Source organism: Leptosomus discolor, chromosome 7, assembly GCF_034619465.1.
Source record: "Leptosomus discolor isolate bLepDis1 chromosome 7, bLepDis1.hap2, whole genome shotgun sequence".
Taxonomy (NCBI): Eukaryota; Metazoa; Chordata; class Aves; order Leptosomiformes; family Leptosomidae; genus Leptosomus; species Leptosomus discolor.
Genome location: NC_141397.1, coordinates 30,669,179 through 30,691,081, shown reverse-complemented (window position 1 = coordinate 30,691,081; position 21,903 = coordinate 30,669,179). Strand labels below are relative to the sequence as shown.

Here is a 21,903-nt window from a genome sequence, read left to right as displayed (position 1 = left end):
GTTGTAAGAAAATATTTTTGTTAATATTTGAAGAGCTGGTCTGTGCTTTCCACTACTGATAACCTGACTTCGTTATGTTTCTAGCAGACTGTTAGTAGAGAAGTGTAATGCTTGACTTGGGTGACTGAGTGTAGTTAATGTCCAGGATTGATCCCTTCCCCATTTGTCCTGTGTTTCTGAGTAGAAAACAACAATTTTAGCTGTCTAGGTAAGTTTCTTTGCTGAGTAAATTTCTAATATTAGTGGACATCTGGGCTGCTGTTTCCATTGATTATACTAATTCTCAGCCAGCAGATAGAGCTGCCTCGCACAGTCACATAGATTCTTTGGGTTTTGGTTTGTAATGCTATAACCAAGATACCGCAATATTCAAGGTAACGTGTGTGTCCTGAAACACACACACCTGCTACTGGGAACTGGGTTATTTAAGTGTGTAAATCTAAGTGTATGCATAGACTGGTCACAGATTGAGGGCTTAAATAATCACTTCAGTTACTAAATATCTTTTTTCAAAGTTTGTATCTTTTGAATAAAGAAGCATAGAAAGTAAATTTTATTCTTGCTCATAATGAGCCTAAGCTGATTTCCTCTGGTGTAATGGGTCAGTTTGGTCCAAGATAAATACTTGTTTCACAGAAGCCAGATTTCATTTAAAGAGTGATAGTTAATCTTTGTCAGATTTTTTTTGTTGATTTCTTGATCTTTCTGGATTACTTTTTTTGACTACTTTGACTTTGTGTGTCTTGATAAAAGCCATAATGATAGGGTTATTGTAACACTAGACTGAGTTAAACTGAGATTTCCACAAACCCTTAAACTTCGCAGTGTAGGAATGATCTTCCTTGACGTAAGGCTTTACTTCAGCTGTGTCTCTTGTGTATAATTTTCCTTTTTTTAAAGGAACATGGAAATAAAAGAGATCAGGAGTCAGTCTGTCACAGAATGGCAATGTGGGATTAAGGCTGTAGGGTCTGCTTTCAGTGAAGTCCAGAGCACAGATTTGGATTGTGAGAATGAGAGAAGCAAGGGAGATTGTCCAGTGTTCATGCATTGGCAGGCATTTAGTGTAGGATTATACTTTGCTTCGATAGAAATCGGTGAGAGTTTTCTGTGGCACAGAGCTGCATCAGTGCACACAGCCTGATGATCCTTCTCTTCAAACTTGGCAATGGCCGCAGCACTGGAAATACTCATTGTCTGTTTATTTTTATCTCCTTTTTAACACAGAGGAAAAAACCCCACCAGAACCCAAGGGGACTCGATAATGAACACTTGACACCTTCTCAAACTTCTATCTGTTAGGCTGTTATCCTAAACACAGTGCTGTCTTCCCAGCCGCCCCAAACTACTTGCTGCAGGCAGATGGTACTGTGCAAATGCAAACCAAACTGAAAGTTTGAAATCAAAAGGCAGATTGCGTCATTGTACTTTGTGTGCAACACATCCCAAAACACTCAAGGATGCCTCCTGCGGGGATGGTTGTATTAAAGTATTCCATTTTGGAAAATGGTGCCAGCCATGTTCAGTTGGTCTCATGGTATGCTATATTACAGTGGCAAGTTAAAACCAAGATAATGCCAGGTATTTCAGCTTTGTATTTAGCAGGAAGCTAGCATAAATATTTTCTGTTTTTTTTTTTTTTTTTTTTTTTTAGCCAGTTTCTTCCAGTTCTACAAGAGTCAACAGAGCACCAAGAAAAATAAGTCCCCGGCTGTTGTGTATGTGGACTATTTGTCACAGAAAAGAATTGCTTTTGTACAGGCAAACAGCTGAATAGCCCATTGCTGTGTAGGCTTCAGATTTTATTTTGTCCTTATAAGTCCTAAGATTTTGGAAGAATCTGCTGTGCAGTTCTGTGAGGAGGAAGCAGTGTTTCTTGCTCCATTTCACGGAGAATTTTACTGGGAAGCGTGGACTGAACTTTTTCCATCTTGTTTATTACAGTGCAGCTACAGCTGCATTTGTCAGTGACAAAGCGTTTTTAATGATGTTTTCTTAGTTTTGTAACAAGGAGTCTTGGTCTCCAGACGTGAAAACAAAATGGTGAGCAGTAACCTGTGAGAGTTGAAATTAAGCAGGCAGTGCTGTTATATCAAGGTATGGTAAGAGCTGTTGTGCTGGAACACAGGAAAGGTCAGCTTGGATGCCAGTAGGGAGCTACTGTCATTAGCACACTAGCCGAGACTGGCTTAGCATCTAAATAAGTCATAGCATGCCCTAGGAAGGCTTTATTATACAGAGGGTATTTTTTGTTCATGAAACTTCGTGAGATAAGAGTCACAAGTCAACAGCAAGAACAATGACACTCATTGATCATAAGCCAGCCCAGGCAAAGGGGAAACTCCTCTCAGGACTGTGCTCCTTCAGATGCTTGGGTCAGTTTTATCTCGGTGTTGCTTCATTGAATGGCTCCTCTTGGTTTACATTGGCTTTGAGTGAAAGTGGAAAAGTTTTGGTGTTTAGCTCATAGCACTTTGCGTGGTGTGCCCTTTGGAAGTGCTTTCTGAGACCTTCCCTATGACTATTTGAGTACGAGGTGGGATCCTTAAATTTTTTAAAAGCAGTTGTGATTTGCTCTGGCTGTAATCAGCTCCACCCGCCCTTTCAGTCACTGAGCACAGCTTTACAGAGCCTGTAAATGCTGTTCCTTAATTGCTCCTGAGCAATAAAAGGAACTCTTACACTAGCCAGATCATCTTAAAAAAATCACTGTTGAATATTAAGCTGTCTCTTATGGTTTAAATGAGGTGGCCTTGTTTTGTAGGGAGCAAGAGCTGGGGACCAAACCAGTTGCAATCTGAGTCTGATCAACTTGCTGTTTAACTTTGGTCTTTATTCTTTCAGGGCATGTTATTTTCTCTGTAAAGGGAGGATTATATGTCTAACACTTAATCTTCTTTTGTTTAGGGAGAGTTTGACATACAGAGGGTTGTTTGACGTACATGTTTAAGATGGTACCTTGATGGGCGTGTGGCCTGTTGTCCGGCTTCCCAGAGGGCTGTGTTTTGACTCTGAAGCCAGGTGTCACACTGCTTCACTTCACCAGAAAAATGAGATTTTTTTTTTCATTTCCTTACCCACTCTTGCAAAAGGAGGAGGAGAGGAGTTGGGACAATAAACCAGCTAGCAGCAGTTTCCACTAGCTGCCTACAGGAGGGGGGATCTCTTGAGGGTCTCACTTCCCTCTGCCTGGAAGTGGAGGAGTGGGAAGCACAGGGTGGTGTGCAGGCTGAGTCCCCATGCAAGACCACTTTGAGCTCCTGCTGCTCTCCCCTCCCAGGCCTTTTGCCTCCGTGGTGTGTTGTCTCTGTGGTAACAGGCAGCAGGTATTACAGTTGGCAGAGGCATCAGCGTACATCAAAGTGGCCTTGCTCAGAGCAGGGCTAATGCTGTAGATGTTCTTTCTGCTAGGGCAAGGGAGGAGAAATGAGGTCAGACTGACCGTGTGGTGCAGGAGATGGATCCTGTGCCCTCCTACCACAGCAAAGGTAGCAAGGGCTCCCAAGCTTGGGTACCTTTGCAGCCAGGCAGCTGCTCCCATCAGCTGGTGGTGGCCCCAATCCAGTTCTGACCTGGGGGATACGGGTCGTGGCTATATTCCCTACCTGCTTTGGTTCATATTTCCTGTCTGCAATTTGCAGTCCCTGTGGAGGCATGGCTCAGTCCTGGACTGGGAAGACTGGGCTACAGGGTACTGGAAAGTGAAATGGGGAGTGGTGGAAGATGGCAGAGGAAGAAACAAGGGGTCTTCCCTCCAGGGATAAAAAAAAAAATAAAAAAGAGGGAGAAGTATTTTTTTAAATGGTGATGGGTAGAAGGTAAAACAGCTAGAAGAAACCTAAAAATAAGTGACAGATAAGTAGGAGAGAGAGAGAAAATGGGTGGAGGAAGACAGACATGAGCTTACAAGGAAAAGCATGTGAGTGTTTTGGGGGAAAGAACGCCTGTGGTGAATCACAAGCAAAATAGAAAAGAGAATAGAGTAACAGAACTGAGGTTAGAGAGAAACGAACAGAAAATCCCCAAGTAGGTAAAAACATACAGGAGAGAGACCTGTGCCTGAAGAAAGGAGACAATTTAACGACAAACCAACATACTGTTGGTTTAACACGCTGAACCCCAGTTTCTAGCCCTACTCTTCCTGTTTCTCAAACTCAGAGTTTCTTTCTGTCTGATTAATGAAGTAATTCAATGCTGTGTGTGGAAAAGAGAGCATTCTTACACCTGTAGAAAGAGTGATGTCACGTGTTTTGGTTAGGATGGTGAGAGTTACAAAAACAGTCTGTATGAGTGTTTTTAAGTTGGAGGAGATGGTGAGATCACAGCTTGAGCTGAAATGCAGACATTCTGCTGAAGCAACCTCACGCATAAGAAATGGCCTGTAGAATTTTTTTTTTTTTTTCTTAAGGAAGCCAAACAAACCTGAAACAAAAATAACTTCTCCCATGGATTTTTTTTTTTTCTTATGGCAGTCTTCAGGCAGGCCCGAACCAATGACTCTCACGACAGGAAACCTCATTTCGCAAGTATTTTGAGAGTCACTAGGGTTCTCATTATCGTAAGTCTACAAGTGATGACTGGTATAGTGGTAAACATGGAAGTTCAGCAGGATTTACAAAACCAGCATAAATCAACTGGCGTTGGCTTTTTGGTGGCAGAGTTCCCAGTGGAGTTGCCCAGCAGAGGATGACAGGAGCTGTTACTAGTGCAGGACGATGCCCTGCTGCAGGGAGGGGAGATAAGGCTGCATAAGTGGGAGAGAAGGGAAAAATAACATGAGGAATTGCTGAATTTGCCAGAATTTGGAACCCTGACTTACTGGGGGAACCCAGTGCTGAAGATAATGTGCTGCTCTTCCTGTTTTTTTTTTGTGTAGTTCTTTAGATTTCTTTTTTTACATTGCACTTCAGGTCTAGTACTTTTGATTCTTCTCGCTGTTTGTGTATGCTGTGGCAAGACTGGCCTTTTCTGTTTCTTCTCCTGCCTTTACCTTATCTTCGGTTTTCTTCCCTTCCTTGCTCAATTTTCTCAAGTTACCCTTCTGCCCATCATCTTCTGATCTCCTAGCTAGCTATTTATCTTTGCCAGGGTCCTGTTGTTCCCACCTCTTGTTTGCTCTCTTAATTTTTTTTTTTTTGGGTGTGCTCGTATGCTTATTGTGATTTTTCTGTTCCCTCTCATTTCCCTTTCCGTTTCTTCAGTTTTCCCTATTTAAGACTGCCCTGCACTTCTGAGGCCAATGTCTGCTTTGCCTCCTTTCCTGTCTTCACTACAGCCCTCCCCACTGTTCTCTTTCTCATGGAGTTGTCCTGCACAATTTTCCTTACATCTCTCAGCTTGGTTGCTTCTCTTGGATTGCTGCTTTGGCAGCATAACCTTTCGTGGTCTGAGCAGTACCTGTCTGTGGTGCTTTATTCACTGCTTGATACAATTGGAGCAGAATTTACTACCTTCTATGTTCCTAGAGCTTCCTAGAGCTGTTCTTCAGCTCAGTGTTATTTATGGAAATGGCAGTTCTAGTTTGCTTCAGGTGGGTTAGAGATCTATCAGAGTCTCTCTTTCTGCTACGTATACAATGAGATTTTAATTTCCAGTGAGAATCTTGAGCACTGAATTAATGAAGTGACTCCAGTAACTGTGCAGGATGGAGAGAATGAAATGAGTGACATTGCTAGTACATTAAAAAAAGGTGGCAGTATGTATATCAGATTTTCCTTCTGTTCATTCACCATCCCTAAATCCTTTATGCAATTGGCGAAATGAGAACTCCTTTATTTATGTGTCTCTCTTCAAAAATTGGTTGGGACAAGATAAGGTGATGAATGGATGCCTCAGGGCTCTGATGAAAAGCTGTATTTTTTTAAAAAAGTCTTCTCATTTAATGAAAAATAGGCATCACACTAGACTGAGCATGCCCTCAAGATACGCCAACGTACACAAAACACAGAAAAATCTGTGAATCACATCGCATAAACTGCAGATACTGGCACTGCAGTTCTTCATAGACACATGATGGTGATGTTTACAAGCTGTAGGCATTGTGTGACTCCAAACTTAGTTTAGAAATGAATGTGACGAGATTTTATTGTTGCAAGGTTTGCAGTAAGCAAACAGTATGTGTTGGTGTTTTGTGTTTATTTATTGATAGTGTGTGTGTCCAAATAAAACGGTTTCTCTTTTTATAAACATTTGCTTCAATACCAAGTGTTGATACTAAGATAAGTGGATTTCTTAAATGAGGTTCTGCCAAGGCTTGTTAGACTTTGATTAGTCCTGTAGATACTGGTCAGCAGTTCTGAGGTATTGCTCTCAGGACTGTGAAGGGGCTGCACTCTGACATGTGGTAAAGATGCTACAAAGTATGACAGACCTGCAGGATGTGTTTAAAGGCACAATGAAAGATTATTTTATGATTGTCATTTCCCTCACCTATGCTCTGCCTGCTGCTCTGTTCTCATTGTCATTGATTTTGATGTGCTAATTGGTTGCTATTTTCCAGATGAAGCTGACAGGGAACCTGTTAATTGCTTTCCCAAAAGTGTCTTGCCTGTGAGAGTTGGGAAAAGCTAATAGACATATTCCCAAAATAAAGTAAGTGTTTCCTTTAAGACCACATCCAGGTGTGGAGCAGCTTTTCTCTCTTGTTCTGCTGCCATCCTGGGGACTGGCTTGGGCTAAGTGGGAAGCTATTAAATCTGAGGATCTCAGGTAGGAATATGACCTGTTGAACAGGTCATCTTACTGACGTGTCAGTATGGTGGGCGTTGTCTGCAGGTACAGCAATGTCGAGGGGCACAGCAAACAGCTACATGAAAGCCAGAATGACTGAACTGTGTGCTACTGAACAGGGCTGGTGGTGCTGAGTGCCTTCTGTGTAGGACCAGTAGCAATGACGGAGGCTGTGTGGTTTATAAACAAATGATATAGAACAAATGTGTCATGGTTCATAAACTGTTACCACCAGATTCCTTGAACATGATGATGAACACAATGTAATTAACTAAAATGTACGTGAGACTAAATGTGTTTTATTCTGTGATATAAAGATGCAAGAGAAAGTCCTCTCTGACTTCTGTGTTCTCACATTTCTAGGAATGATACAACTCCACACTAAAAGGTCAGCCTTTACTCTGATACACAAAACAAAACATGGAGACAGCTTCTCCAAACTGAAATTGGAGTATTTTTGGAGAGGTTGTGCTGTCGTGTTTGAAGTAGTTTCAGAGACAGAACAGTTCATCCTCTTTCAGCTTGCTGAGACTGATCATCAATTCAAGAAATAATGGAGAAACCAGTTCACTTTATTTTTAAATTTTATGTTCTTCCCACAACTACCCTCTGCAGCCTGGATGAGGTGCGCGTGGGGAAGCACAGCCTTTAGTTTCCATTGCAAAAAGGGGAGTAATGACGTATGTGTAACACTATGAGTTACTAGTGAGGATTTGATATTTGGCTATTTGCGCTTGTTAGCATGCCTCTGGGAGGCAGGGAAGCTGAAGACATGAATTCTGTGGAATCCATTGAAATCCTTTAACTTAATATTTCATAACATTTCATTAACTTGCATAGACAGAATAATATTTATAGTTTGCATTGTGTGTGCTGCCTGTCTGTACTCATAACACTATAATACAGATGCTAGTGAGTTCTCCATGCTGAAGTCTGTAAAAGATGTGGGATTATTCAGTGTCCTGTACGAACCTCTAATAGTGTGGAGAAAGTGGTACCTGTGTGTATGTGACAACTCGAGTGTGACTAGTCACCTGTATTTAACTGCACAGGTCTGTAAATATTTTGTTAGTCCGTATTTCCAGGAAAAACTGGTGCACCACTGCTGACCAGCAGTGTCCTTGCTACTGCTCTGCTGACTGGTCGCATAGTGACATCTCCTTGCTTGCTTGAAGCTGTTAAAATGAGTTACGCCCAGCTAGAAGATGCATGTAGTTATTCTTTCTGGACAGGTAATTTTTTGTAGTTGCTGTCATATTTTATGTAAATATTAAGAATGTTAGATTCTAAGCCAATCTAATGACTAAGTTCTGAGCAACCTCATAAGAAGTTTGAGGCACCCTGCTGTATTTTCCTTTGACGTGAACAATTTCTGGGGCTGTGAGTAATTCTGTGCTTTTTTAATATTCTAAGGCAACTCTTTGGCCTGTATGAATCAAATACACATTCTTTGGCTGTCACGTATATGGTACTTACTGTGTCAAGCACCAGTTTTGCTGAAAACTTCCTCTTTTAAAGGATCAGGCTGTTCATTTTGTCTTCACCCAAGAAGATGGGAAAGTGCTATAAGTGGAAGAGTAACATCACAGATGTTAAATGAACAGGTATAATATGGAACAGATAAAGATAGGTGTTTTCTTTTTGTTTTTCAATGTTTTAGATGTTATTTCAAATGGAGATCTCTCTGGATGATGCAGTTTTACCTTGGCATATGTTGATAGCTGCCCTGAACCCGCTTATGCTCCTGTGCAAGAAGAGATTTAATGGTGCATAATCAACTTTTGCCAGATGCTTAACAGTGGCAAAGCCTTTAACAATTTGTACAAGAAAGGTATAAAACAAAACATTTGGATTTCGGATAGAACAGCTCCATCTGACTTGATAAAATTGATGCAAGAGCAGTTGGCATAAAATGTAGATTGTTCTGAACTAATATTGACCCAGTATATCAGGCTAGTATGTGTCAGAAACACATGAGATCACAGAGAGTAAACTCTGATCTTAAAAGCATTGCGTTTGGACCAAGGTTTCTTTTGCTTTTCAGCTTGCCAAAAGGCGTGGGACTTAGTTTGATAACAATTTGTACTGCCACAACGAGGAGGAAGATTTTTGAACCGCATGGGCTCTGGTAGTTCGAAGGTGATGTTGAGTGTTTTATGTGGAGTTCTGACCAACTGCAGTGGCTGGGGTGTGATTCTAGCGCTGCCACTGATAGCGTAACCTCTCTGCCTCGGTGTGCACTACTCCAAACCCTGGGCTCTGGTGACTGGCTGGTGCTGCTGATGTCCTTCAAAGGCATCCCTGGAGCAGACTGTCACTGTCAAACTGGGAAAAGCTAGAGGTCTTGCAGAATGTGATGCTGTTGGTTGAGGGATCCTCAGTGCTGAGACTTTGCTGTAGAAAGGATGGATGTTCATCACTCACCATTAAAGTGATTATGTATGTATGTAATAGTATGTGAACTTTCTGTATGCGTAAGCAGGTGATTTAATGTCCTGGCAAGCTGGTCCTGGCAGCTGACATGACAGACTAAAATCATATTCTCTAGTTTGCTCTTTTGCTTTCCTTCTTTTCATGGTCGGAAGTGACAGGACATAAAGGAGAAAGAAGGGGAAATAAAAAGGAGGAGTGTGTGGAGCAGTACCTTTCTCAGTCTTGTTCTTGTGTTGGTCCAGGTACTGCAGTATTGTGAGTGGGAGTATACTTATTCTAGCCTAGCTGTGGTTTCTTGGTTATTGGCATGCTTCAGGAATGCTAGGAGTATTTTGACTTCTTTTCCTTGTTGCTCAGTTTCATTCACAAGAATCTCACATTTCTGCAGTTACTGCTCATACTTCAAAGAAGCAACACTTCAAAGTGGTGTCCTTGTGGATACTGTGACACCAAACTTGCTCTTCCTTTAGCCTCAAATTTTGTCTTTTTGATTTCGAGAAATGTTCATCTCTGCTAATGAGAGATAGCTGTCAGGGACTTTAAAGAAGTCCTCTGTTGAACCCTGCCTCCCTCCTCTCTTGCCATCTAAGTTAAAACTTCTAAGAGGAATTTATAAGCAATGATGTGGTTTGGATCCTGAGAGCTAATGAAGGCCAGCAGCCTAGGAACTGCACAGATCTGTTTTCTGTTACTGGATGGTCATACCTTTATTTCAATGGGCTGCTGTAGCTGTCCTTCTATGTCTGGTTTGGGCAGCTCTTCTCTCACCCAGTTTCTTGCAGTGAGAGATTCCAGTGCATGTTGTCACTGGCCTGCTTGCACTCTGCCTTCTGCTAAAGACCTCAGGGGTAGCTGGACAGATATTTCCAGAAATAAGTTCAAGAAAAGCACACGCTGTTTAGCCAGGGCCCTTTCAAATGGTGTGTGGACACAGCTCAGTTGCTCTTGTTAGTGTCACAGATACGCTAGTGGTCATCTGTTTTGAAAGAAATACACTTACTATATAGACAAGACCCCTGACTTAAAGACTGGAAGTAAAATGTCAATGGTGATAGCGTCTGTGGCATACAGTTGTGTGCAAGCCTGGTAAGACAGCGCCCTTGTTTATTTCTATCTATTCTGAGAGGGAAGAAACATGGTTTGGCTTGTAGTTCTGCCAAGAGGTGTATGTTACCCATGAAAACAAGGATGCTGTTGTGATGCTTTTGTGTGCAGTGATGTCTGGGCAGCTTGGCCATGGGAAGAGGAGGTATGGGCAAAGGTTGGAACAATGTGCTGCATGCTTTTATTTTGGATGGATGGACAGATGAAAAAGGTTGTTAATGAGAGAGCTTTAGGCTTGTCATTATTTAGTACGTGCCTTTTGCTGGGAAAATTGGATGCTTCAGAGAAAGTCATTGTGATTGGTATAGTAGCAACTGTGGAAAAAACAGAGTGGGAGGCTTTCAGAGGACAGTACAATATTGATGCCAAGCTGTGATAACGAAGGTCTACGTTAAGATTAGATAAATGACTGCTGTCCGTAGCCCCACAGTACAGCCTCTTCTTGCTGTGCTGTTAGCAGAGCCCAATTAATATCAGATAACTAGTCTGTCAGAGTTGGGTGGATACATGAGACGTTTTTGTTCATAATTACTGGCTTGTAGTTGTTGTTTTGGTCGTTTCCAAGCTCATTGCACTGTATGCCGTTGTCACCAAGATAATGCTGGTAGCCATCACTGCAGCATGTTTTTCTCTTGTGTGCATAGTTTTTGGAGTTTACTTGTAGAGCATTTCGACATCAGCTCCTTTATAGACTTGTCTTCCCCAGCACCCTTCTTGTCTTCCACTGCACACTTGCACTGCTGGTGAAGGCCAGTGCTAGATACATAGCTGGCTAGCTAGAACTTTCTCTTTTCCTGTGCACCACCCCACCCCCAGCATGCTGTTTTCATACAGCAGAGAACATTTTTTTGGCCTATATTTGCACAAGCTGCCCCCAGATCCTGTTACCTCTCTACATCTGTGTTACGTTCTCATTTGCTTATCCTTGATATTAGCAAGACGTAACTGCTGAATCAGTTTTTACACATTTTTCTGTGCAGATTTCTTGCTTTTTTTTTGCCCTCTGCATGCAAAATGGACAAACAGCATTATAAGTAATCTGGACTTTTGCATAGCCACTTACATATGCGGTCAAATTCACTGTTGTATTTGAAATCAAGCTGAGGAGATTGGGAAGGAAATGAAATTCTTCAGAGCCAGTTGTCAAAGCGGGTGGACAGCGCTGTGTTATTTTGGAAGTGTGAAGCATGAAAACCTGCAATACTTCATTTGTTAGTTTTGCTTAAATTGCTACCAACTTTTCTTTCTGAGCGACTGTATTGCCCTTGGCATGACAGAGGGAGGGGTGGTAGGGCAGTGGGAAGGAATTATTTCCTTATATGCTAGGGTTTTGTATTTTGCTCAGCAGCGACTTTCTGGTGAGGGAAGAAAAAGGCAAGTAAGAAGGGGATGGTGAATAGAAGAAAAAAAGTGGACTAAGGAGAAAGGTGGGAAAGTAAGCTTGGAGGGGAAAAGGTAACACAGGTATTCTTGTCAAGTTAAATTCAGTCTTTGTCAAAGTACTTTTGTGCTAGACAGAGTTCTTCAAATGCTCCTTGTGTAAAAACCGGAGTTTTCACGGGTTTATGTAAGGCTGTGTTTTTATCTGTTACTTAGCTCTTATGAAGCTGTTTTGTTTATGCATATGGTCAGATAAATGTTTTCCTATTTAAAATACCCATGTTCAATCTACATTAAAAGCAGGAAAAGTTTTGTTGTTGTTAGTTCTCATAGAAGCCTTGATGTGTTTACTAACAGGAAGAAATCTAACTCCATTTTAAAGAAAAAATAGATGCAAGCCATATGTACAGTGCACGGAAGGAAGCACCTAAAATCTGGTTTGAGTAAAGAACTGTTCTGTGATCTCTTTGTAGAGCTGAAGGGAGAAGTATTTTTTTTTTGTTAACAATTCTCTTGTCCCAGTTTTGTTCTCTGGTTGATTTTTGTCTCCAGATTTGTTAGCTGTTAGAGATGGCAACAATGTTTTAAAACTTACTATCCCTCAATGGTAAATACACCCTCCTCCAGGTTTGAAATGAAACATTTTGGCAATGCAAGTTAAAATTCAAAAGATGAAATATAAATGTATACCAGCTATGCACAAATGCTCCAGAATTTTTCATGAATTACTAAGGTTACCCTTTGCCTTATTTACAAACACCCACGCTTAGTCACTCACAACAGTTCTTCCACAACTTTGTCTCCCAGCAGTGGGCTGTTTCAAAGCTGTCTTAAGTCAAGCTCTGCAAGTAAAGAAATCTTAGAGTGGTTTTCCTGCTTTTTATTTCTACTCGTGTTTCTCTAACATGGAGATTGACCTGATTGTGTAAGAAGAAAGAAGAGACATGATTTAATTACTCCACAACTTTAATAACTTATCTGGGAACAGTGGCGACTGTGCTGTACAGTTCATCATTCTTCACTGGGTCTGGGATTTAAAAAAAGAAAAGGTGTTCTCAGCCAGATAAGGTACATGTGCTTTTCCTTCTCCGTGTGATCAGGAGACCAGTGGTTCCAGACAGCCCCCAGCTCAAGTGATGTTTCCCAGTCATTATTGGAGGTAACAGCGATGGAGGCAGAGGGAAATACTGAAGTTCACAGCCTTTTGCTGTCCAGACAAACTACCTTTGCAGCAGTGAGGGAAGGCACATTCAAATGAAAATCAGAAGGGAAGGGTGAATATTCTGAGTGTTGCATTCAAGAGATGGCTTTGCTAAAACATCGGTGATGCCAAGTAAACAGGACAACAAAGGGAAAATGTCTTGCACCCCTTGTGAGACTCAACCATGACTGGGACCTCACCATGCTTACACTTCATGGGCAGCATGCCATTTTTTGCAAAGGTAACTGTATGCACATTGGTGCTTAAATACAGGCTTTCCAGTAGACCTTAGAGATTCAAGTTGTGCAGCCTGAAAAACATTTTTGTGGTGCCCTTGAAGGACCCATTCTAACAGGCGTCACTTTGCTTGGTTGTGGTTATAAATCAGATAACAGACAGTTCCTGCTGTGGAGAATTTATAGTCTGAACAGTCAAAGCAGATACAGGCAGACAGATGGAGAGAGAGTCAGAGAAGTAACTGGCTGCACAACACTCATGGAGATCTTCTCTTTCGTCTCCATTTTCTGTGCAAGCACAGACTAATAGGAGTTGTTCGCTAGGACCCAGAGGATTTTGAAATTCAGTTGCTAGAGAGAGTGTAGATCAGTAGATCATGACTGCAGTTACTTAGTGATGCTACAGTCCATGTCATTTTAGGCCTTGTCTTTCAGGTCCAGTTTGAGGAGACTCTGAAAGTTTCTGAATGATTCACTAATGTAAATGGTCTTGTCAGCGTTCAGTACCTTTGCATCTCAAGCACCTAGATGCCTGTAGTGAGGTGTCTCTGAAGTGAGACATCCAACTCAGAGAATGTTTTTGGGAGTGGATCCATCTACCAATCTTATAAAATGCCTATCATAGTCTTACTGGTTATAAGACAGAAAGTGTTTTGTGTTCTCCTTAGACTTTAGAAAAATATGGTTGTATTGATTTGCGTATGTTACCTTACCTTTGTGATCATAGCTGATAGACCCTTATTACAAAATGCTAGACTATATATTTGAATAAAATAAGCAATCAAGAGAAGAAGGCATGTTATTCACCTGTAGGAGTGATATTGTTTGGTTGCTGTTTCCATGTTGCTGTTCCAGTTTTGATACTGTTTGGCGTGGCTTCCTTATCTAGCCAGTGAGAAGGTGATCTGGTCTGTCTCAAGCAATGGCATGTATCACTGGGACATAAGTTTTGCTGGTAAAGATTAGGTGGATCATTTGACACTTATAATTATTCACTGCTCTTCAAATTCCCCTGCAATATTTGGTTGCTGTAATGAAAACAAAATGAAATTTGTCAGCTTCACTTTGGCTGCTTATGTTATTGAAAGACTAAATCAGACCAAACAGTTGCAGAAGCAAATTGAAGATTGGATGCAAGTGTTATTTTTATTACTAGATGACAAAACAGTACCCTCTACAGAAAACTATAAAAAACCACTTCGCCTTCCCCATGTTTCTAGAAGTTGCCAAGTGGATTCACCTTACCTACCTTTATCTTTCTGAAAGGTAGATGTCTAACTGGTGTTAGTCATCCGGGCAATCTGTAGTCAGTGATGTACATCCAAAGGATGAGTCCTTCCATTTTGGGATAGACTGAATCTGGACCATCTGGAGGTGTCTTTTCTGAGCTAATTGAGAAGGAGCCTGGAGAACTAGAGCGTGTTAGAGCTAAGTGAGATGGACCTTACTTCATTGCTTTGATTGTGTGAACTGACACTTCTCAGCTTCCATAGACTTAACTGCAACTGTGAAAGTTGCAGGGATAATTACTCCTCAGGTATTATCTTCCTTCTTTCTGCAAAGCATGCAAGTGGACCTTAGGTCTGTGGGGTTTTTTTATCTGTCACTGTTATGAGCCAGCTGCATCAAAGAGAAGGCGATGCTAACAATGTAAAGGAAAAGCAAGAGGAAGCTGAAAATGCTGTTACAGGACTCCTACTGTTCTGAATGTTATAGGAAAGATATCTCTGTTTTCCTGTGCTATTTCAGGGTTTGATGCTTAGAACGATGGGGGAAAGTTTCTGTTTAATTGAATGTGGGCTGGGAAGTGGAAGTCCTGTCAGGAGGGAGAAAGGGGTGAGAGAGAAAAGATCCCATAAAAAGAAGTTGAAGAGAGGCCCCCAAGCTCAGTGTGCTGAGATTGGATGAGGAACCTGGGGTGAGAGACAGGGAACCATCAGGAATGAGGCACACTGACTGGCATGCATGAGTGAAGATTTTAAAAAAGATTGAGGGAGAAGATGGGAACATCTGAACAAGGAGATTCTTCCCACAAGGAACAGGATGAAGAGTTTAGATTTCAGGCTGACATGCATTGGCTGAGGAGAACGTGTCTTTGTTCAGATGTTTTGTGCAGAGCAGGGTTGGTATAGCAAATAGGACTGTGAGGAGGAGAATAGCAGTGGGAAAGATGCAGGATGTTAAAATTAACAAGGTGGAAGATGGAACAGCAAAAGTGCCTGTCAGTGGAAGAAGCAGCAAGTTTGTTCTCAGTAGGGCAACCTTCCTCTTCAAAGCCTGGGATAGGATTCAACATGTGAAATTTGCTGTTATCAGCAACTATCTGTGAACCCTTGACAAGCCGTCCATTGTCTTCTGCCCTTGATGTCTCGGGGGGATGATAACTTACTAAGGTTACAAGGTCTTTTGTTTGCTTGAGATTTAAAAGGCATCAGTGGGTTGAATCAAAAGCACCCATTTCTTATGGCTGCCATATTCAGCTTTCCATTCTGCTTTTTTCTTGTTGCTTTTTTACACTATATGGAGCTACATGCAAGTCATTAAATTCAAGACGTATTATTTATATCACAAAATCAGGAATGCCAACATGGAATTCTCTGTGCCTGTGCATCATAATACAGTCTTTAATTATATGATCACTTGCATTCATCCCTTCCTAGTATGGTGGCCTGAAGAAACAGGACATGTGACTGTGATATTCCACCCCCACCCCTTCTCTTACAATAGCCCAATAGCCTGTCACCCCCTTGGCCAACTTTTGCTGCATTGACAGTGAGGTGGAGGTCCTGGTGATACAAATTCCTGTATTTTCATTAAAATACATAACCAAGTAGAAGACAGGGTATCTCTCTGCTACTGTGGAAGGAGATGTTACACACCGAAATAACTTTTTAGGTAATGAAATACCTACTCATGAGAGAGACTTCTTATAAATGCCCCAGAAGCAAGGAAGTCTTCAGTCACAACTCCCACCTTCTTAAACACATTAACCGTAAAAGTGCAAATATGTGGGAACTTTTGTGGTGTCATTAATTACAGCACACCTAAAACTGTGATTACTTGGGGCAAGTCTACACCACCAATATATGGTGTGTTTCTTGTTTTCTTGGTATGTGACTTGCAGCTGATTTTCAGAAAGGTGACCACTCATGCATGCTAACAAATGCAGTCATAGAGAACTCTTGAAAGCACAGACTGTATAAAGTAGATCTGATGTTAAATACTCCAAAAACTTGAGTTCTCAGGCTCTTTAGACTGTGCACCTACAACTAGTGACACTAAACAGATAATCTCTGTAGGTAGTGGATAATACCATCTCTTCACCTCGCAGAACTGTTATGAAGTAAGTTTTGTTAATATTCATGAAGCACTCTGATATTATTCTGATGAGCGCCAGAGAAAGCCCAGGAGGAAATTAATAATTCTATCTGGAAAGCTGGGCTTCAATGAAGCACAGCACTTGGAGAGGGGCCACACGTTGAACTCTGAGAGGAGAACCAGCTAGTGACAAGCTGCTTATTAAACACATGCTGTCCCCCCTGTGCACTGGATGAAGCTGGGGTCCTGCAGAACAAAAAAGGCATGTTGCTTTGTATGCATCTTGAAGCAGATGGTAGTTACACATGTGAGGACATAACTGATGGTGCACAGGCAACCTTAATTTTGCCATGTCTTTCTTTTGTAGGTTTGTTACCTTCGAATTACCATTTTTCTTATTATATTATTTATGTTCTAATAGCTCTGTATGTGCATAAATGTGTAATCCTTCATAAGCCGTATATGATAGTTTTGTTTTACACTTGTGGCAAAAATGCATACCTATTCTCAGGTCCTTACAAGTAAAATGTTACCATTTGGGAAGAGAGAGGATAAATTAATGACCTACTGCTACAGAGAAGATAGTTGCAATCACATAATGGACTTTCCTGACTGGTGCTCCTTAGATGAGTAGCTGCAGGACAGAGTCCCAGGTGATTAAGGAGTGCTGGTTGTTTTTTCTCTATTGCCTCATTCAGCTGTATTTTTGACACTCTATGTTCTGTTGCCTAATGACTTGGAAACCTGCTCGCATTCATTAAAACTTTAATTGCTGATAACTTCTCAGTAATGAGACAACTTGCTGGGCCATAGGTGTTTTATCGTTTTAAGGTACAATTTGTTCCCAGCTTCCTTTGGGCCCGCTCCTGCCGTTGTTTCCTGCTTGTAACTTCCTTTGAAGTGAATAGTGGTCTTGTCTGGTGGAGGAGTTAAGGAGAAAGCCCTTTTCCAGTAAACCCAACTTCTGATATACAATTTGGGCATTTCTACAGCCATGTTCCTATTCTGTGAAGATCCTGGGCCACACTTTTAATTGCTAGACTTTGTTAATACTGTGTGTATAATTTTCCTCATTTCCAGTTTGTGACAGATTTTATGGTCAGCCTGGTCAAACAGACTGTAGTCAGTCTCCATCTTCATGTCTGTGTATAGTTTTGTGAGTGGTTGACAGGCCCGTTGGGTGTAGGAAAGCATTCTGTGTATTCTCTTCCTCAGTGGTTGAGCTGGCCTGTGGAAGACAATTGCCCGGTCCTCAGAAGAATACTGAACGACTTGCAAACACTGTGGGCATCTTAATCATCCAGATACTGCTGTAGTGCACAGAATCACATGTGAATCTGTTGTATTCTGGTGCTGTAAGTTGTAAGATTTATCCTGGAAACTTGCTCTGAGTCACATCCCTGATCAGCAGCTCTGAAACACAAAGCTGCTTGGAGTAGAAATGGAAGTTCCTGGGAATTTCCTCCAGGGCATGGCTTTCTGTCCTGATTCTCTGGTGTGTAATAAGATGTTGGCTTTGATCAAAGATTTTTTCTTCGGGTGAGATGCTTATTGCACCTTGCTTCTTAAATACTTTCTTGTATGATAGAGAAATCATTCTGTAACCTTGATGTTGGATGGGCTGGTAACAGAGTGTCTCCTCCACCTGAGTGCCTTATTTTTTTGGGTAGAGATGTAGTGTAGAAACTCCTGCCTCAGACAAAAATGACTTAATCTGCTCAGTGGGTTTGAAAGCTATGGAGAGTAGATACCCAACGCCTTTCTGCCTTTCTTTGATAGCTATTATTTAGCCTTATTTCCCTCAGAAAAGAGGCAAAAGAAGGATGTGGCATGGAAGGAAAGCAGCCCCTCTAAGTGCAGTTGTGTACTACAGTGTGTTGCTTCCTGTTTTACTGCTGCATCACAGCATGCATTCTGGATTTTGTCCTATTAATATAAAACATTAATAACATACCAAAAATTATAGGAAACCAGACTTCAGTATCTCCTTTTTTTTTTTTTTCTTCTTCCCATTTACCCTGAAGTTTATACTTGTAACTTGAGGTGCATAAGCTACACTAGTTGAAGCCCTAATGAGTTGTCCTGGCCAAAGTTGTATGACACTGTATGAGGCAACATGTTCTGAGAGTCTTGTATAGACTTCAGTATGAACTAAGCTGGTAAGTTAAAGCGTGAGGGAAAGTTAAAAATCGGTGTTGTCTAGCCGTCCACCTGCATGTTTTGCACTGCCTTTTCTACAGAACTCACATTAGCTTGAGTGTGTTAGCTAGCCTTTTGTAAGGTCATGCCTTTGAATTTGGGCCCAGACAAATTGGAATTTATGAAGATGGCATTGAAACTATCTTGTAAAGCAAGGGGGAGTGTGTGTGAATGGTGATGAAAACCCTTTTTTTTTTGGTGGAAATGGAGGTTAGGAGAGAATAAATATTCCTTCTTACTTAACTTTTTTGTTGAGAGAATTTGGAGCTCTGTTGGGATATGCAGAATCAGACATAAGAATGAGAGGTGATAAAGGTAACATGATTATTGGCATCTCTTTACATAAATTCTTTATGCACTTGTATATTCTTTTTTTCCACTCAACTTAAGGTATGCAGTAATTTTAAAGTAAACCAAAGGGCGGTGGTGTGATATAATACATGGTTTGCCTCCATGCGAGGGAATTGCTTTGGATGAAACACTGAAATTTTAAAAATGCATTAAAGGAAAAGAAACAAGTAGAAGACTTCATGTGTTCAGAAATGTGGACGGATGAGTTATGAAGATGCCAAGAAGTGAATTTGGATTTTTGCTGCTTGCTTGATTGGCAGCTAGCTGTAAAAACATACAAAAATACTGTGCTTTGAAAAGTAAGTGAGCAAATGCAGGCCACGGCGGAGAGCTCCGTTCAGCTGTTTCTGAAATTACATAGACACCCCTGATTTGTGCCAGTTAGATTGCTGGTTCAAGGCTTTGGTTAATATCAAAAGTAGTGCATGTACTTTGATGTTAACGCTCTTTAATGTCCGAGTTTACATCTTTGTTTCCGTGATTTTTGAAGATAAGACCCAAAAGAGGGAAGTATGTAGTTCACTGCAGCTGACAGTGGTAACCTTACTGCTCTGGAAAAGATTTTTTTTTTCTAGTCTTCAGAAAGGAGTTGCAACAAGCAAGCCCAATATGTATTCTGCTGTGAGAATGCTGTGGGCTGTCAGTCTTTTTGCCATGAAAACCCACCATTTTCTAATGGGAATTTCTTCTTTACAGCTAGCTGGTTTTGATGTTACAATTCTGGTGCATCTAAAAAGCCTAATTGAATTTTATAGGGCAAATGTGTTGAATATCATATGATCTGCAAGAAGGGTATCTTAATACAACAAATGGTTGTGGCAGAGTTGACAATATTCTAATGAATAACTGCATAAGTACCTTAAGGTGTTTAGGCTACAGGTTATCCTGTTTTTCACATTTACAAGACTTGTGGAAAAACTGGTCCAAACAATGAGATTAGCATAAAAGTGTTATTCTTAATCTGATTGATTTGGCAGTATGATTTGAGAGATATCTGTATTATAGTTCTAAAAGACTATGGTTTGCCTATAAATGAAGAAAATGAATCCTCTGGGTGCCAGCTAGATGGGCCCTCTGTCCTGTACTGCAGAGGAAAGAACATGGCCACTATTTGGAAAAAAAGTTCTTCAAATATTTATCAGTCTGTAGAGGACACTGGTAAATTCAGTCCACTGCTGCTATTCATTTTTTTTAGGAAGCTTATTAAAAGTCGTTATTCAGAACTTAAGGTAGTTCCTATACAAAGAGGGGGAAGGAGTGTGTTTTGGGTGAGATTTCTCTGCTGATGAGGCAGGAGGGCTGGATGGGGTAGGCGTCATGAATTCAGGGCAATAACACTTTAAAGGTTGATTTGATTTTCTTCTGATTCCACTGATTTTACAGCTTGTTTTCTTTTTTTTTTTTTTTTTTCCTTTCCTGAGGAGGTACATGGTAAATAGTTATTAGTCAATAGTTATGTATTTGTGGACAAGTTGTGCGAGTTGTGGACAACCATTTTATGTAATAGAACTTGGAGGTGTGCTGCATTTTGCAGAATTGGAAAATTCAATATACAGGGTCATTTGTAGGGCAGCTTTGGGCTGACTGTTCAACATATTCTGCCTTCAGATCTACCTGGATGTTTCTGTATATAAATCAAATGGACATTGAATCCTTCCGTCATTACTGTGCTTATTTGCTATATAAAAATACTTTTTCTCTTATGAGAAATCAGTTATCAGTGTTTTACCCATTTGGTGAGTGAAGAGGACAAAGTTGTGCTAGGTGAAGTGGCTTATGGAAGACCAGGGTGAAATATGAGGAGCAGAAGGATCTTGAAGTCCAGAGTCCCCTGCGAATTTTCCTGTAACAATTTTACTTGTGTTAGAACTTGGAGGCTCAGTCCCTTATGACAGTTTCATGTGAAATGCTTGCAGAGGTTGCGTTTTCCTTTCAAAAAATGTTCTTGTTCTTTTTCTTTGTTTTTCAAGAGGAAGCACCCTTCTAACATTAGTTTTGTTTCTTTTTGCCTCACTTTTGTTCAATGCAACAGTGCTGCACCTTTTTAGCACACAATTTATTAACAGAAATGGAGGAAAATGGTTTTTAGATTCTGCCATGATGGGAAAAAGTCTGTGGCACGCTTAGAAATAGTTAGAATTCTTAGTGGTACGTGTAAGAGGCAGTCCTACTTCGTTTTTTAAAAATAGGATCCTTTCATTAAAACTTGTTAATTCACTTTTGTTGGAATACTTTCTGGATTGGAATGAATCCTTCTTTACTGGCTACAGTTTTGCATTCTTTCTCAGCACACAGAAGTGACTGTACTCCTGGGCAGTGTGGAGTGATTTTTTTTTTTTTTTTTTAATTTTGCCTGTTTGTATATAGCCAAGTGAACTTTTCAGGTGGTTCCCTTTTCCTTCCCCAACCTCCTTCCCGTACAAATCGTGCTTATTTGACTTTTGAGGGAGCTGAAACTTAGTTTATTTTTCTATGAAATGAATGTTGCCTGAAAATCTAGGTAGACGAAAATAATAAGGAAACATTGAAATCTCCTTTTGCCAGATTATGCATGGATGAAGCCACCAAAACATGAGTAACAAGTTAAGAAAGCTCTTTTCGAGCTGCCTTGGCTAGTGTAGTAGGAAGAGAAGTGCTGTTTTAATAAAATTGTTCTGACATTTTCTTTCTGAACATGAGTGTTTTTCGAACTTGGCTGTCTTTCTGATCTCAGATGTCCATTGCATAATGATAAATGGAAATATATAGTATTGCTTAAGACAGCTACAGGCACTTAAGTACCTGCATGTGGTTTGATTGTTAAAAGCTTGCAGTAGTATTCCAGTGTCTTTTAAAATCTGTTATACAGCATCAAGGTTAGAAAGGCAAATGCAGAAGTAGTCAAAGTGAAGTCTCAAAATGAGTTTTGCTCATCCCTAGAACTCAACAGAAAACGTTAACCATTAACTTTTT

At 40.8% G+C, this 21,903-nt stretch overlaps 1 protein-coding gene across 2 annotated transcripts in view; it reads left to right on the top strand.

Moving 5' to 3' along the window:
- The window catches only part of GLI3 (GLI family zinc finger 3), a 194,202-nt gene that overhangs the window by 20,152 nt on the left and 152,147 nt on the right, over window positions 1-21,903 (top strand). The gene's annotated exons all lie outside the window — the stretch shown is intronic.